The sequence below is a fragment of the Grus americana genome, chromosome 5 (assembly GCF_028858705.1).
Source record: "Grus americana isolate bGruAme1 chromosome 5, bGruAme1.mat, whole genome shotgun sequence".
Classification (NCBI taxonomy): domain Eukaryota; kingdom Metazoa; phylum Chordata; class Aves; order Gruiformes; family Gruidae; genus Grus; species Grus americana.
In genome coordinates, this window is record NC_072856.1 from 31,201,744 (window position 1) to 31,216,385 (window position 14,642).

The window sequence follows — 14,642 nt, forward strand, 5'->3', positions numbered from 1 at the left end:
GGACCTTATATTCCTTGCAGAGCCATTGTAGAGTAGAATATCCTGATGGTGTGGTCTTCGAAGAAACGTGTGTTGAATAATGCTGTCCCACCTCTTCATGGGGGAAAACTTAAGATCTGCATTGGAAGGTTGAAGTTCATGTTATAAATAATATTGTCTTTAGAGTAGTGGCAGCTGGCAGCTTTTTCATTTTTCCTCCAGACTCATTTGTTCAGTTTATGGGTCTCTAATACACAACGTGCTTGCAGTTACAAGATTGATTTCTAGCCTCGTATTTAAAAATTGCCAGTGAAAAGAACTGGTCAGCGTCTCCAATGAAGTATTTTCTTTTGGGGTCAAAATCTTGTGTGCTGCTTCCTATTCTCCCTTGTCTACTTTGGATGTACGGTTGCACTTTTATACAGAGAGAGGCAAACTATTTTGCTTTCACACATCAATAGCAGATGTCAGGGCTCTGACAGTTGATTTCCCACTGGAAGAAAAATTGGTGACATAGACCATAGGAATCATGTTTTTAGTAGATTTTTTTTATATTAAATACACAAGGGTCTGAACAGATGTAGAGACCAATGATAACACAGGAAAAAACCCTTCTCCAGAGATGTCAGTCTGGAAATCAGTGTTTTGCTTTCAGAAAGAAACACTTTATCTTTGAAGTTTATAGCAACTTAACTAAAGACACAGTGTCACAGGGCTACTAACATCTCATTTCTCAAAGTCTATATCCTGCTCACATCCAAAGAAAAGTAATTGTGAATGTGGTTCTCAGAAATGCACAGCAAATGAACACAGTGCTGTCTTGGAGCATGAGCTTCCTCAGTTGTCTTGTATGCATTGTGTGCTGTAGATGTACCCTTCGTGAAAGTCCTGTTTGCATGATGCAAGAGTGATGTACTTAGTGCTGTGTGCACTCCCCCCCAGCCTCCCCTATTGTCTTTGAACATATGTGGTGGAATTTCTTGTTTCAAGTGGGTGGTTTTTGGTAGGTTTTTTGTTTGTGGGGGTTTTTTTTGATGAAAAGGGAATGAAAGTTTTATGAGATAAGAATTCTTCCTTCTGAATCCTCTCTCAGGGAGAACATGCAGGAGGGGGAGGAGGAAGCTCAGACCAGTGTGGGAGGCTTCCTGTTACTGAGGTGTAAAGTATCAAGAGTAAGTTTCTTTTGAGGTCTTTCAGGAGCACATCCTGAAAAAAAGAGTGGGAGGAGGGAAGGTTACCATGGAAAATCAGTCTCCGTATATCAGTACATTCTATAGAGGGTATGTGTGGGTTCTTTGATTTGTTTGGTGGCAGGGGGAAGGGTTTGAAGGGAAGTTAACGATACCCATCTACAGATACCTAGTCTCATAATGATACTGTATATTGTCTACCCATGTCTTGATTACTATTTACATGCTGTTTCATATCCTGGATACTTCCAGATGTATCATTGTGGCCTCAGTCTTAAATTTTATTCTTAGACTACTGTGCCTTTAGTCACTCTAATTGCATGTGTATGCTGATATTTATGATTGGCCTTGGCACTGCCTTCAATCCGCTGGAATGCCCGTTTCACATCTCATAGATGGCTTCATAGACTCTGCTTCATGAACTCTTCTAGCAGCTGGTTTTCAGACTGCTTCTCTTCTGGGCGCTGAATAGAAGTCAGGAACAGTGAGCTGTGGTCAGTTGTGATTACCAGTATAGACATCAACCTGTAGATTTCAGTACATGTGCCTAGTGCAGAAGTCTGCCCATGGGAATAGCACTGCAGGATCTGTCCCGTATCTACAAACTAATAAAATTAACTTTTTGCACAGTTTATAATCTGTCATTTCTGTGTACATGTGGAAAAAATAAATAAAAAGGTATTTTAGACCAAGATCTACAACACTTACATGGAAACAATGAACTGTTTCTGGAAAGAAATATTAGATAAATCACTAAATTAAAATGAAACTGCAGATAGGGTAGTCTTATTCTTAGCAGTATTTTGTAAGAAGGTCTTCAAAAGACTAAAGACAATCTGAAGTGCTTGTGTGCTTTGTGGAACTGAAGCAGTAATTGTTTCACATACAAGATGTAATGTATCAGTTTGTAGTTAAAAAAAAAAACCCCAACCAAAAAACAACCAACCCAACCAACAAAACTTTAGCTCTCAGCTTAATTGGATGGAAATCAAAAGAGGAGGTAGGATATAGAACATGGTTTACGGGCTTGGTTGAGCTATCATTTCCCTGAGCAAAGCACTTTCTAATTGGGAGCTGGAAAGCTCTGCAGGTCCCAAGGAAAGAAGAATAGCTAAAGTAACTGGCTGTAGGATAATACAAATTCTGTACTATAACCTTGTGGGAAATCAGGAAGGATGATTGAACTGTGTGAAATGGTTAAGAGCTTCCAGAGGCTTTAAGAGTCTACCAGACCATGGGGTTTAAGCTGTATTAATTACCCAGCAAGACATAATTGTGTGAGGTGTGTAGTTTTTGGGTTTGTGCTTTTAACAACTGAGTGAAAGCTGGCTAATAACATTTCTTTTCTTTATAAAACATGCCTGCTTTCCTAAAGCTAACAGACAGTGCAATTATGTCAGCAGGTAGAGTATCCTCACCTTGAATACTGAACATATTTTATCACCTCTGTTCAGAATGTCAGGTGTGAAAGAAAAGCAAAATACAGATGATCACCAAGTATATGTAAGGTCAAAGTCTAGGAGAACTTCTGTGAGAAGTAACATAAAGGGTGAGTGTTGTACAGTGATAAATCAGTGAAGTAAAATTGCTCCCACAGGTTCTGGATAAAATTAAAATAGCAGGTGAATGTCTTTATACAGTGCAGCTCTGCATGCATACTGTGTCCAACAGACAAGTACTTCTGACTTGGGGAGATTGTTCTCTAAAGATTTCTTTTAGGAGGAATGCAAGTATTTAGTAACCTCTTTCACAGGCAGTTACATCCATTCATGCAGTCATCAGTCTAAGCCCTGTGAAATGAGGGAGGATCCTTTTTGGTAGAAATATTAAGAACAACTGTTTTGACAAGTTTCTAAAAAAAAAAGTGAAATGGAGATGAAAGAAATAAGGAAAAATATTTTTGGGGGTCATCTATATTTTGTTTTGGAATTTTTTGACCTACATAGAATTCAAATCAAAGAGATTATGCTATGGGACAGACTCACCAAGGTATTGAAGAATCTGTTCATTGATAGTTGTTTGTGGGAAATGTTTACTGTGCAGCAGTATACCATGACAGCAGGCTGAAAAAGCTTATATTGGGTAAATAACTGAAAGCAGGACTTCAGAGATAAAAGAAACACTACAATCAGGTGTACACCTGTTACTCATTCAATTTTTTTTTTCCTTGGGGACAGCATATATACTGTATGTGCTTGGAAATCCATAGGTATAGTCTGAGTAATGTAAACAGTGACTGCACTGAAGGATAATGCCAATGTCATTGAAGAAAATCAGAGGGCCTTAGAAACTTTACTAAATAATCAAAACCACAGTTGCCTAGCCAGGAAAAAACCAAACCAAGCACCAAAACAAACCCACAAACAAAACCCCTACACCTTCCCCAAACCTATATGTGTGTCTGGATCCTTCAGTTTGAAATGGGAATTGATTAAATCAGAAGGTGGTGGGTTGCAAAGTAGACATTTGTCTCTGAAAGTCTTATGTCTCGGAAATGAAATTAAAATTTTAAATTTATTAAAATTATATCCCTTGCCTTTACAGTATACAATCTAATGGTACTTAAGTGTACAGTTGCATCTAGGCCAGTATGTTGTTTCTACCCATTACCAGTAACAGGGAAGGCAGTGATGCTCTGAATGTAAACAGGTATCTTCTGCCTTATGCATCTGATGGCCCAGGGTCTCATGTGGAAAGATTTAAAATTTTTTAATCCAGGAGACTTAAAAAGTCATTGATATATCTTTACTGCATGAAACTAACTTTTTTTGAGTGTGTGCACATTTTTTTGCAGGCATAGCACCTTCTCACAAGGAATTCCATAACTTGTTAACTCTGTGAAGAAGTACTACCCGTGTTAATTTTGAACCTGCCCTTTAGAAATGTTGACACATGAAATCCTTGTTTTAGGACAGATTGCAAATGTTGTGTCCCTTCTGTCAGTCATGACATTGTAGACTTCTAATGTAACCCACCTTAGGCATCTCTTCCAGCCTGAGGAGTCTTCTTTCTTTTTTAACTTTTGTTTGTACCAATTGACTGTACCTAATTTGTTCTATACCTTTGACCATCCTTGTCATCCTTCTTTGTGCCTTTTCTAGCTCTTAGAAACTGTACAGAGTACTGCAGAATATAGATTCTTATGTTGTGGTACAGTGCCCAGAGTGTTCTGTCTTTGACTTATGGCTCAACAGTGAGCTGTTCTCAAATAATTCCTGGTTATACCCCAAGATCTTGTTCTTGACTGATAATAAGTAGTTCAGAGACTGAAGTTGTACATGCAAAGTTAGGATTTTTTTTAACATATTTCACTTTGTCACACACTTTACCTGCCATATTTTTATGTCATATGACTCTTTCCCCTGTCCCCCCACCCCCCTTCCTCTCATGTTCTGGAAACCTCCAAAACAAAAAAATGTTAAAGATGACTCCTACGGAGTGTGTGGGAAGAATAAAGTTTGGTTCCCAAGCTTCTCTGCAAGTCAGTTGGAAGTTGTCACTGAGACCTTCTTGAAAACTTAACCACCTTGCAATGGCCTTTCAGTAGGTGGACTAGGGGGACAGTTCTTCAGGAGAGAGCTCGGAAAAAATACATTACTTCCAGGTTCCCAATTCTAGTGCTGATGAAATCACTTGGAATGCACTAGAAATGTAATGTGACTGATAGTAAATGGTTACAGGCTTTCTGAATTAGTGCAAAATGTTTTGATGGAAAGAAAAAGTTTGACAGGAAAGAGGTTACTAAGTGGCTCTGATTTCTTTCTGACTGTTGTTGGTAGTGGCAAGCAGTGCTACAGGAACTGGAAAGATGTTATTAAAAGCTTTGTATGCAGCACATACACAAAGAATGTGGCTGTCCCTAAAGAGGATGAGTTTGGTACTTGCAGTTAAAAATAATTTATTGAGGCTTGGCTAATGCTGCAGAATCTGGGGGGGTCTGTTGTGCTGCTGCTCTGTGGTGAGCTACAGTACACAAGGTGTGGTGTAGCAGAAATGCATAACTTTCTGATTGCTTGCTGAACATGTGCCATGAATACATTCTATTAGTTGTGTTATAGTAGATATAATCTAAGGATATAAGCGATGCCATAAAGGTATTGTTTTATCTAAACTGTACTAGTCGTAACATGTTAGCTGTATCCTACCCATTAGGAGGAGTGAACTCATAAATGTTCCAATTTAAAGTCACCTCCATAGTATTTCTTAAAACATCATTAACAGGCTCTACTGGCTTGGGAAACCATCTGTTTCCTCTTCCATTTTCAAAGTTCAGAGATGTGGCCAGCATTCATGTTGTGTTTGCATGAAAGCTTTGGGATAATGGCACCAGTGGAAGGGTAGCTAAGTCAGCATCAGCCTCTGGCTCCATAACCACCACTGCTATACCTGCATGGAATGGTGCCTGAGACAATAAATCCTGTTTGATGGCCCAGCAGCTCCTTTCTTGTGCCGAATTATGTGCAGTTTTGTTCACCTGTAAAGCTTACAGTAAGCATGACACTTGGCTAGTATAGTTTGTTGTGGTAACTTGGCCCAGCTTGCTCAGCTGGTCAACCAAATAAGCTGTAGACAGCTCTGGATTTGCCATGCGTCATGGTGTAGCTAGCGAGTAGGCAAGACTGGCCATGGAGTAGGAAGACACACCCTGATAGATCTGATGCAAAGCCTATTTAATTCTCTAGAATTATTTTTATGAAATGTGGATTAGGTACAAAATCCTGGAATGGCATTTAAAGGTTTCTTATCTAAGAACATTCAAATCTCCTGAGATGCAAAGTACACCTCCTCTGTTCATTTTGCTGAGCCAAAACAAACCCATTGACTTAAAGTATCAAAATAATATGCCTGTTACAATTTTTTGGTAATTTATTAGTGTTCTGGGTCAGACTTGTGATGTGACTACCTAAGTTAATCTGAAGGATGAATCAGGCACTGTCTTGTTATTTTTGGGCGTCGTAACTTGGCTATGTCCTTTAATATTCCTGATGTTAATGTAAAAATTACAAGACTTCATTTATTTGGATTTTCCATTGCTTTTTGTTTCAACCTGCCACACCACAGGCTTTCTTTGCATGCACATCTCTTTTCATGGACACTGGTCTGGGTTGGTTACTGCCACTGGCTTTTTGGTCAGGCTGGACGACAGGTAGGATGTCATCCTACCCTGCCACCCATCTGTGGCTGGATGTGGTGTGAAGAGTTGGGAGGGTTCACTGGAAAAGTAGGAATTTGCTCTGTATTAGTGTGACAGCAAAAGCGTCCTGCCCAGCTTCCAAAATGCTCGAGAGTAGTGCCATGTGCATTAATGCCAAGGCCAGTGGGCAAACTGTTTCACCACAGTATCCTTTTCACACCGCTGTCCTTCAAGCTATGCCCATTTCAGTAGAAGCTGGGCTAAGTGGAAGGACTTGAGATGTTTAGACTGCTAAAGAATTATTTATTTTTTCCTCCTGGAGACAATTGTTTGGGCTGAATATTTTGTTTACCCTTTGTTTTTGGAGGAAGAGTTTTTTACAGTCTAGAGGGGAAAAAAAAAAAGCATTAACTGTTGATTATTTTTTTTTCTGCTTTAAGGAAAGATCTGTCCATAATAAGCTTGAAACTACTTTGACAGCTGGAAACAGTGCCTTAACGTATGGACTCTTAAAATAAGAAATCTGATCTTGAAATCCTAAGTTTGCATTCGTCAATGGTTTCCACTGGCTGGTATTGTTGGTTTTGGCTTTTTTGTGAGTGTCAAACTGAATGATGCTTTTTCATATTTATGAAAGAAATTGGTTTAAATACTCTGGCTTGTGATACTTCAACTAAGTAAATGTCTTGTATGCTTCTTTGGCTCTATAGGCTGAGACTAACAAATCCCGTGTTATTTGAGAGACATACATAGTAAATCCTGAGTGACCCTGATTACAGACTGTTAATCTTTCATTAAAGATCATTGTAAATGTTTTTTTCACCATACAAACTTTATAGAGATGTCTTGTATGTTTTTCATCCTTCTCTTACCTGATTTTTCCTGACTAAAAATTTTGGCATGAAAATGCTACTTTCTCTGTAGGTGTTCCTCTGATCCTTCTGTTTTGTTCTTCACCTGAAGCATCATCATCATCCCTATAAAATCAGAGTTGGCTGCTGTATGAATAATTAAAGTGTTACAAACAGAACTATGATTTCAAGTGAACAGAGCAAAAGCAGATAAAACATCTCAAAAACTGGCTTTCAAGGAACCTCTGTAATAGTAAAGCAAAGTGAAAAGAAAAACTAAGAATGCTGTGTACATAGCACTGATTATTTTTTAAAGCTGTTTTCAGATGTAGTTTTGAGATTGTCCCAAGGCTTCTAGCCTGACTTCAAAGGTTAAATGAGACTCTGTAGATCTGTGTTCATGCTTGCATGTGCATGCCTAAATGCCGGAGAGGGACTCTGTGTGTGTACATACGTACAAAGAATGGTCAAAATAGAAATCTTGAGGTGTAACCTCTTTGTCCTAGTGCTAGTATGTGAATTCAGTGTTCTGGGGAAAAGCAGAATGGTACACAATAGTCCATCACAGCTATATATAGATACAATACCATATATATGATGTATTAAAGAATAAAAGCGTTAAGGTTGTTAAGTCAAGCCCTCAAAAAATTTAGGAGGTGCCAGAACAAAGGTTTTCTTCAGAGTTTTAATTCAGCTCCTTTATGTGGATTGCATTATAATACAGGTTTTGGTTGCAGGGCTGAGTCCTTTCTCCCACTCTCCTCTGCCACCCTCTGACATTAGCAGAGGAAATCCAGAGAGAAGAGTGCTGGTTTTCCTGCCCTGCTACCTGATGCAATGTTAACTTCTGCATGAGGAGCAAATACTGCAAAAATACAGATGGGATCCTTGGGAATTTAGCTGCCACATCCCAACACGTTTCTCATGGTATTTTTCATGGCTTAGGCAATTGTAGGTGTTTCTTCCACTGAAAATTTGTAAAGCCACATACCTGACACCACATTCACTGAGTCAGCTGAATTTCAAAGCCATGAAGAAGGTGTACAGTCACTCAACCTTACTGTTGAATTTGAGATACCTTGTTTGCTCTCACTGTTGGAAATGCTTAAACTGTTCAAATGCCAAAACTTTAAAAAAACCCTATTTTACCCCCTTCCCCTCTCCCATCCCTCTTTAAAACAAACAAACAAACCAAAAAAACCTGACCTGCCCCAACCCCCCCCCAGCCTTCTCTAAGGGAAGCCTTTGGACTGGAAGGTCTAAGAGCGGGAGGTATCTGCGAGTGCAGCTGCTGGCTGTGCTGTTCAGGATCCCTGCTGCACGCGTGGAACGTTCAGCCGTGGGGGAACGTTTCCCGTGCAGCGCTGTGCCTCTTAGCGCACAGAATCGCTCTGCCCGTGTCTGCTGACGGTTACCGTACCCGCCACAGTTGAAAGGGAGCTTTTCATTCACTTATTTATTTGGCTTGAAACCTGTTAATGAACTTGCCCGCTGTCGCGCTGCCGTGGCGAGGACCAGCGCGGCGGCACGGCCCAGCGCAGCGCGGCTACCGCGGCCAGCCGCCAGGGGGCAGCCCAGCGCCGGGCCCCTCCGCCCGCCCGCCCGCCCGCCCGCTCCAGGTGAGCCGGGGAGGCGAGAGCTGCGGTGGAAGTGGTAAACAGGGAGGAACGGGCCGTGGAGGATTTTCCGTCACCTTCAACGATTCACGCCCATAGGTAGTCACTGGACGTAATGCACGTCGAGTTTTAATTCTGCCACACCCACTCGTGTCCCCTGTTTGGGGAGTCAGCAGATAAATTAAGCAATTGCTGCGTAGCAGGACAGAATTATGTGCGTGTTGCTGTTAGCAGATTTTGGAGTATCTTTTTTATTAAGACCCTGCTTTCATAAAGAAATACCCTATATAGGCCAAAGCTTGCACTTATGGATATAAATAAATGTGAATTCTTTTCAGGTCAGGACTTTTAACTCTTAGCCCTGACTTTAGACAGTACCAGTTTCTCTGCTGGGTTGACTTTATGAAAACCATACATGAAAATTTGCGCAGAAGATTTCAACAGCAGCATGCATATGTTTTAAAACTTCTGTATAAACATACATGATGTTCTGTTTTAGTTCACACCACTATAAATGCAGAATAAATCTTACTGGCAGTATAAACTGGGTTTGATTGTGACAATGTTGGACAACCCTTCTTCCTGTTGGAGCCAACTTTGGCAGAACCAAGCCTTTGGGTTAGAATTGCATATTACAAATGGGAACAAAATCTAACTGGCAGGGATTTTTCTGTTTGTTTTTAATGTCCGTAGCCCAAATATTCAGCCTTAAGGAGACTAAAGCTATGCCCCTAAATCCAGTAACTCCCAGAGTTACTGAAAAGGGAACACTAGTTACAGGGATCCATATGGAATTTAGGCTATGTGAATCTAGGCTTACACAGCTCTATTGCAGCACTCAAAAATACTCCAGTCTGCTTTTTCAGGGTGTCCTATAGTTATGGTCTCTTAGCCCTTAGTCACTCTGCATGATCTATGTAATCCTACTCTGATTCTAGATCCTTTCTTTATAATATCCAAGTCTCAGCAGCCATTGCTTCCTAAATTATTTTCCAGTCCTGTCTGATACCTGCGTTGCTTCTCTTCCCAGTCTTGTTTCCCCAAGGTATTTAATGGTATAGCTCACCTTTAGCAAATGAATTGTATCAATGACTGTGCATAGCCAAATGTTTTAGTGTCTTGCTGAACTAGGGCCTACCTTTCTTGATATAATTATTGAAAACCGCATAGGGCTTCCATAAGCCTTTAAGCAGAGGTATTAGGATATTTATTTAAGAATATGGCCTAGAAACAAAGCTTTGCTGGTGGGTTAGAGTGGGTTATCCTTCCCCTCTGTGATATATTTGGGGGGGGGGGGGAAATAAATGCAGTAACTGCAAAATGAATGCCTATTGTCCCAGCATTCTTGATGCTATGCTAACAAGTAGGCCAGACTTGGATGTCCCCAGCACTCCAGTTTGGAATAGCGCCCAGCTTTGGAATATAACATGCTTATGTTTGTATCTGGAATACAAGTGGGATTCTCATGTTCAATAACCAGAAGGAGGGAGTGTGAGTGAGGGAAACAGCTGCACGTCTCTGGCACTAGGCTTTGCATACTGACCCTTGTTGTGTAACCTCTGTGCTCCAGAAGTTTGAATCCATTTCAGGAGGTGGGCATTTATTTAGCTGGGAAAAGTGTTAGCTAGTGAATTATTCCAAGTATATAAATAGAGTAAGGGAATCCATCGCTTGTCTGATATGAGAGTGATCTTAAGCAATAAGAACCTCTCACCCACAGCAAATGCAAGTACATTTCAGACTGCTCTGTGCTATCCTTCCCCTTCCCCCTGAGTGGATTTGGCCAGTGTCTATGTCTAGAAGAATGATGAGAGTGGATGGTCATGATTGCTGGGAAAAATTATTACTATGTGGGGACAGAAAAGGTTTTAATAAAAAGAACTTGGAGAAGAACTAGCCAATGGCTAGGAAAGAGTAAGAAGCTGTTGCAGGGCCAAAGGGGAGTGGAAAAGAACACAGGTCTGTTATGCTTGCTGATACCATTTCTGAAGAGTCATAAACTGGGTAAGGATCAATTGTAAGGCTTTATTTTGTGGCCATTGGCTGCACGGGGTTCCTGAAAGCTCAATTCCCACTGCTTATGTTTTCTAGTGAGCTGCCGATGCTTGCAGGAGCCAGGCAGGGAGAATCTCCCCTAAGAAAATAATTTGGTAAGCTCTTCTACTTTGTGCAAGCTGGAGCATTGCAGCAGCAGCTGCAACATTGTTCTTTGTAAATGTTTTTATTCTATCAAAGTTGTTCTAATGCCTTTAAATCATATTTCATAAGGGCTTTAGGCATAGATGCCAGATGAGAGGGAACATTCTGCTATGTGTGAGATGGGCAAACCTTTTGGGTTTTGCAAGTGAGTGCAGAATTCAACACATGTAAGACACTGTCTTTAGTAGGCGACTGGTCTTACACCTAGTTTTATGAAGTTTTACTAAGTTTAAAAACTGTAGTGCTTGATCACTCCTGAGCATGACAGGTGCCAAAACATTCTGAATGTTACAAGGTTTCCTCGGGTGTGTTTGGTGGGATTTTTTCTGATGTTGAAGATGCCTGTGCCTTCTTTTTTCGATCGTTCAGGCTGGCATGCTCCTAGCTGACTGCTGACCTTTAAAACAAACAAAAAAATCTTGCAAGCAGGCACTGGAAGGAATAGCAAGGTAGGAAATTTGGATTTTCTGCATGTGGCACAGTTGGCATGATGGAGAGCATAAGCTTTATGTGACAATGTTGTATTTAGACTTGTATTCTGCTCTCAGTTCTTGGGTAGCAATCATAGAATCATAGAATGGTTTGGGTTGGAAGGGACCTTAAAGATCATCTAGTTCCAACCCCCCTGCTGCGGGCAGGGACACCCTCCACTAGACCACGTTGCCCAGAGCCTCATCCAACCTGGGCTTAAACACTTCCCAGGATGGGGCCTCCACAACCTCTCTGGGCAACCTGTTCCAGTGCCTCACCACTCTAACAGTAAAGAATTTCTTTCTAACATCTAATCTAAATCGACCCTCCTTCAGCTTAAACCCATTACCCCTTGTCCTGTCACTACATTCCCTGATAAAATCCTTTCTGTCCTGCTAGTCTGGGATCTGATGATGGGTTAAATATGTAGTATATATGAGTGAGAACTGTGGGGGAAAGAGTGTGTGGCAGTGAAGTCAGTCTTTCTTGAAATGGCACAAGGACTTTATAGGATAGTCCTAGAAATAGCCTAACGAGCAGCATCAGTAGTAGCAAAAATATGGGCCTTGCATCAAGCAGTATCCCATCAGCCTTTTTCTTTGCTTGGAATTTCATAATAAACTTTGACAAGTTCTTAGCTGCTTTCTGTTGAGGCAGCACAGAGTACCAGTGTCAGCAAAGGCCTGTCAACTCTAGCAAAAGCCTGAGCTTTTGTGAAAGACTTGACACAAGGGCTTAGATGTGCGAGAAGAATGGCTGGGGCAAGAGTTGTAACGGCAGAGCTTCCTGCTGGAGAGGTGGCCTCTGCATTAGAAAGAGGTGTCCTGACAGCAAAGCTGCTCCACCCTTGTTTAAAAAAAACAAAAATAAACCACCACCAAATAATGCACCGCCCTTAGCAATGCTGTTTCTGTGTAAGGGATTTTACCAATGTAGCTACCTCTGTTAAAAAGTACCAGTGAAATTATTCTGAAGGGGAGAGTTCTGGCCTGAGAGCCTGTTTGGATTGGGGAAATTTATATCAGATTAGCTCCTCAGGCACAAATTGTTGGGGAGATTTGGGGGCAAGTAAATCGAGGTTGGCTCCACTGTGACATTGACTGCAATAACTTACTCTAATAGATTCCTAGGATCAATTTTGTGTTATAGCAGTACCACATGTGCCTACTGAAATTTGCAGTTGTCAACTTTTAAAGTTAGGCTTGACCTAAACTGATATTTTAGGCAGGTCAGTCCGTACCTTTCTGTTGTTTCCCTCCTCTACCAAAGTAAAGTTGGATGGGAAATGGAAAAACAATTTCGTGACACTTTTAAAGCTGTTTCTATTTAGCAGGATTTAAAGCATAGCTGAACAAAAGGAGTCTTATTTCCCCCTTACTTGCATTTTCTTCTGGTGTTTGGTCAATCAATGCAATAAAATGAGCTAGTGCCTTCTTATCCCCTCACTAATTCCAAACTCCTGTTTATGTGGATGTTTTCTTTTCACCTCAACCACTCCATCAGGCTTTATTTTTCTTACTCTGAACTTTACAAAGTGGAAGATATTTTAAATTATGGATTGTTTTGAAAATAATGGAAGAAAACAGAAGGAAAGAAAAAAAATTAAAACCACAACACTGAAATTCTTTTGTATTTATATGGAAGAGGGGGTGAAACGATTGAAGATGTTATTAAAATAATTTAAAAAATACTGAAAATATTTTTTTTTTCCACAAGTAATAGTAAAAAAATTAGCAGGTGAGACATTTTCTGGCCAAATCTAATTTTCGGTGTAGTTTAAAAAAAAAAAAAGACTGGTTTTGTTCTAAGCTGTATAACTCCTGTATTTGCTACAAAAGTAGCCTACTTACAAGGCCAAAGGAACAAATGCTATCACAAAGACCAAAATACACTTTATAAACAAGGAAGCTTGAATACTGAATGAAAACAAGTTGATATTCTCAAGCTGCATCTGGACAGCTCAGCAGATAGTCACAGTGAAATATTCATTCCGTTCTTTGAGGTGGTCTCATCAGTAATGAGGGAAAGGTGAAACTGTTCAAATCACAGGAAAATTAAAAGTTAACACTCTCTTTGGATGAATGTGGCAGTTTATGTTTTTCTCAGAGCTGTTAATTTTCTCAGGTAGAATGCTATTCATTATGCTCTATCCAAATGTTAAACCTGTCTTAGAATCATAATTAGAGTGTGTGCTCTGTGCTTATTAGAGATAAGATTGATTAGCAAGGTATTGCATTCTGTTTTCTACCCATGGGCAAGAGGAAGTCATGTTGCAGTGCTCTCGGGCCACATTTGAAATCTGTGTTTAAACTGTAAAAAACTGTAGGTAGTCACAATCCCCAGACTCCATCCACAGTGGTGATGAGGAACTTTTTTTGAGGGTCAAATCTGTCCATGTAATTATGCCCTAATCCAAACAATCTGCTCCCTCCAAGATTCAAGACACCTCAGGAACTCCCTTTCAGCCGCGCACTAGGAATAGGTGGAGGCAGGAGACATAGCATTCTCTCAGATGAATCAGGGTACACCTCTGTATCTCATTGATGGATGTAGATTTAGAAATACTTTTCCCTACCTTTAATGCAGGGAGGAGTGAAAGAGAGTCCTAAAGCGTTCACTTTTTTTTCTTTTTTTTCCCCCCAGCTACTTACTCACTCAAGAAATGAGGCACGGAGACCTGTGACTCTGGACGTGTAAATCTTGTGCTTCATGATAGGAACTCCATTTTGTCCCTTCTAAATTGTAACAATGATTCCCCTTATGGAGAGAAAAACCATAGTTACTGTCTGTGTGTTCTTCAGAGCATGTGTCTATCTCTGTTACTAGATTCCTTTTCCTACTATTACCACGGTACTGCAGTGGCTACCATACAGATTTGTATTCTCCTTTTGAGGCAGTTTGTTCGTAGCGTTATTTTCTGTTGTTGGCGGAAATTTAAGAACAATCTGTGATAACATAATAATTTTATAGCAGCCACACTAAATAGATTTTCAGCAGTTTGTTAAATTGAGGACAGTCTTGAACCAGAATCTGGAACCTTAAACAACTTCTGTCTCCCCAGACTTTAGAAAACTTCAGACCGAGGCCTCAATGTACATCTTAATAGTAGAGACTCCTCTCTAGTGTTATAATATATTTATTTTATTGGAATGTCCCATTAAAAAAATGAAGTGGCTTGAGTCCAGACCTCAGCATAGATGTA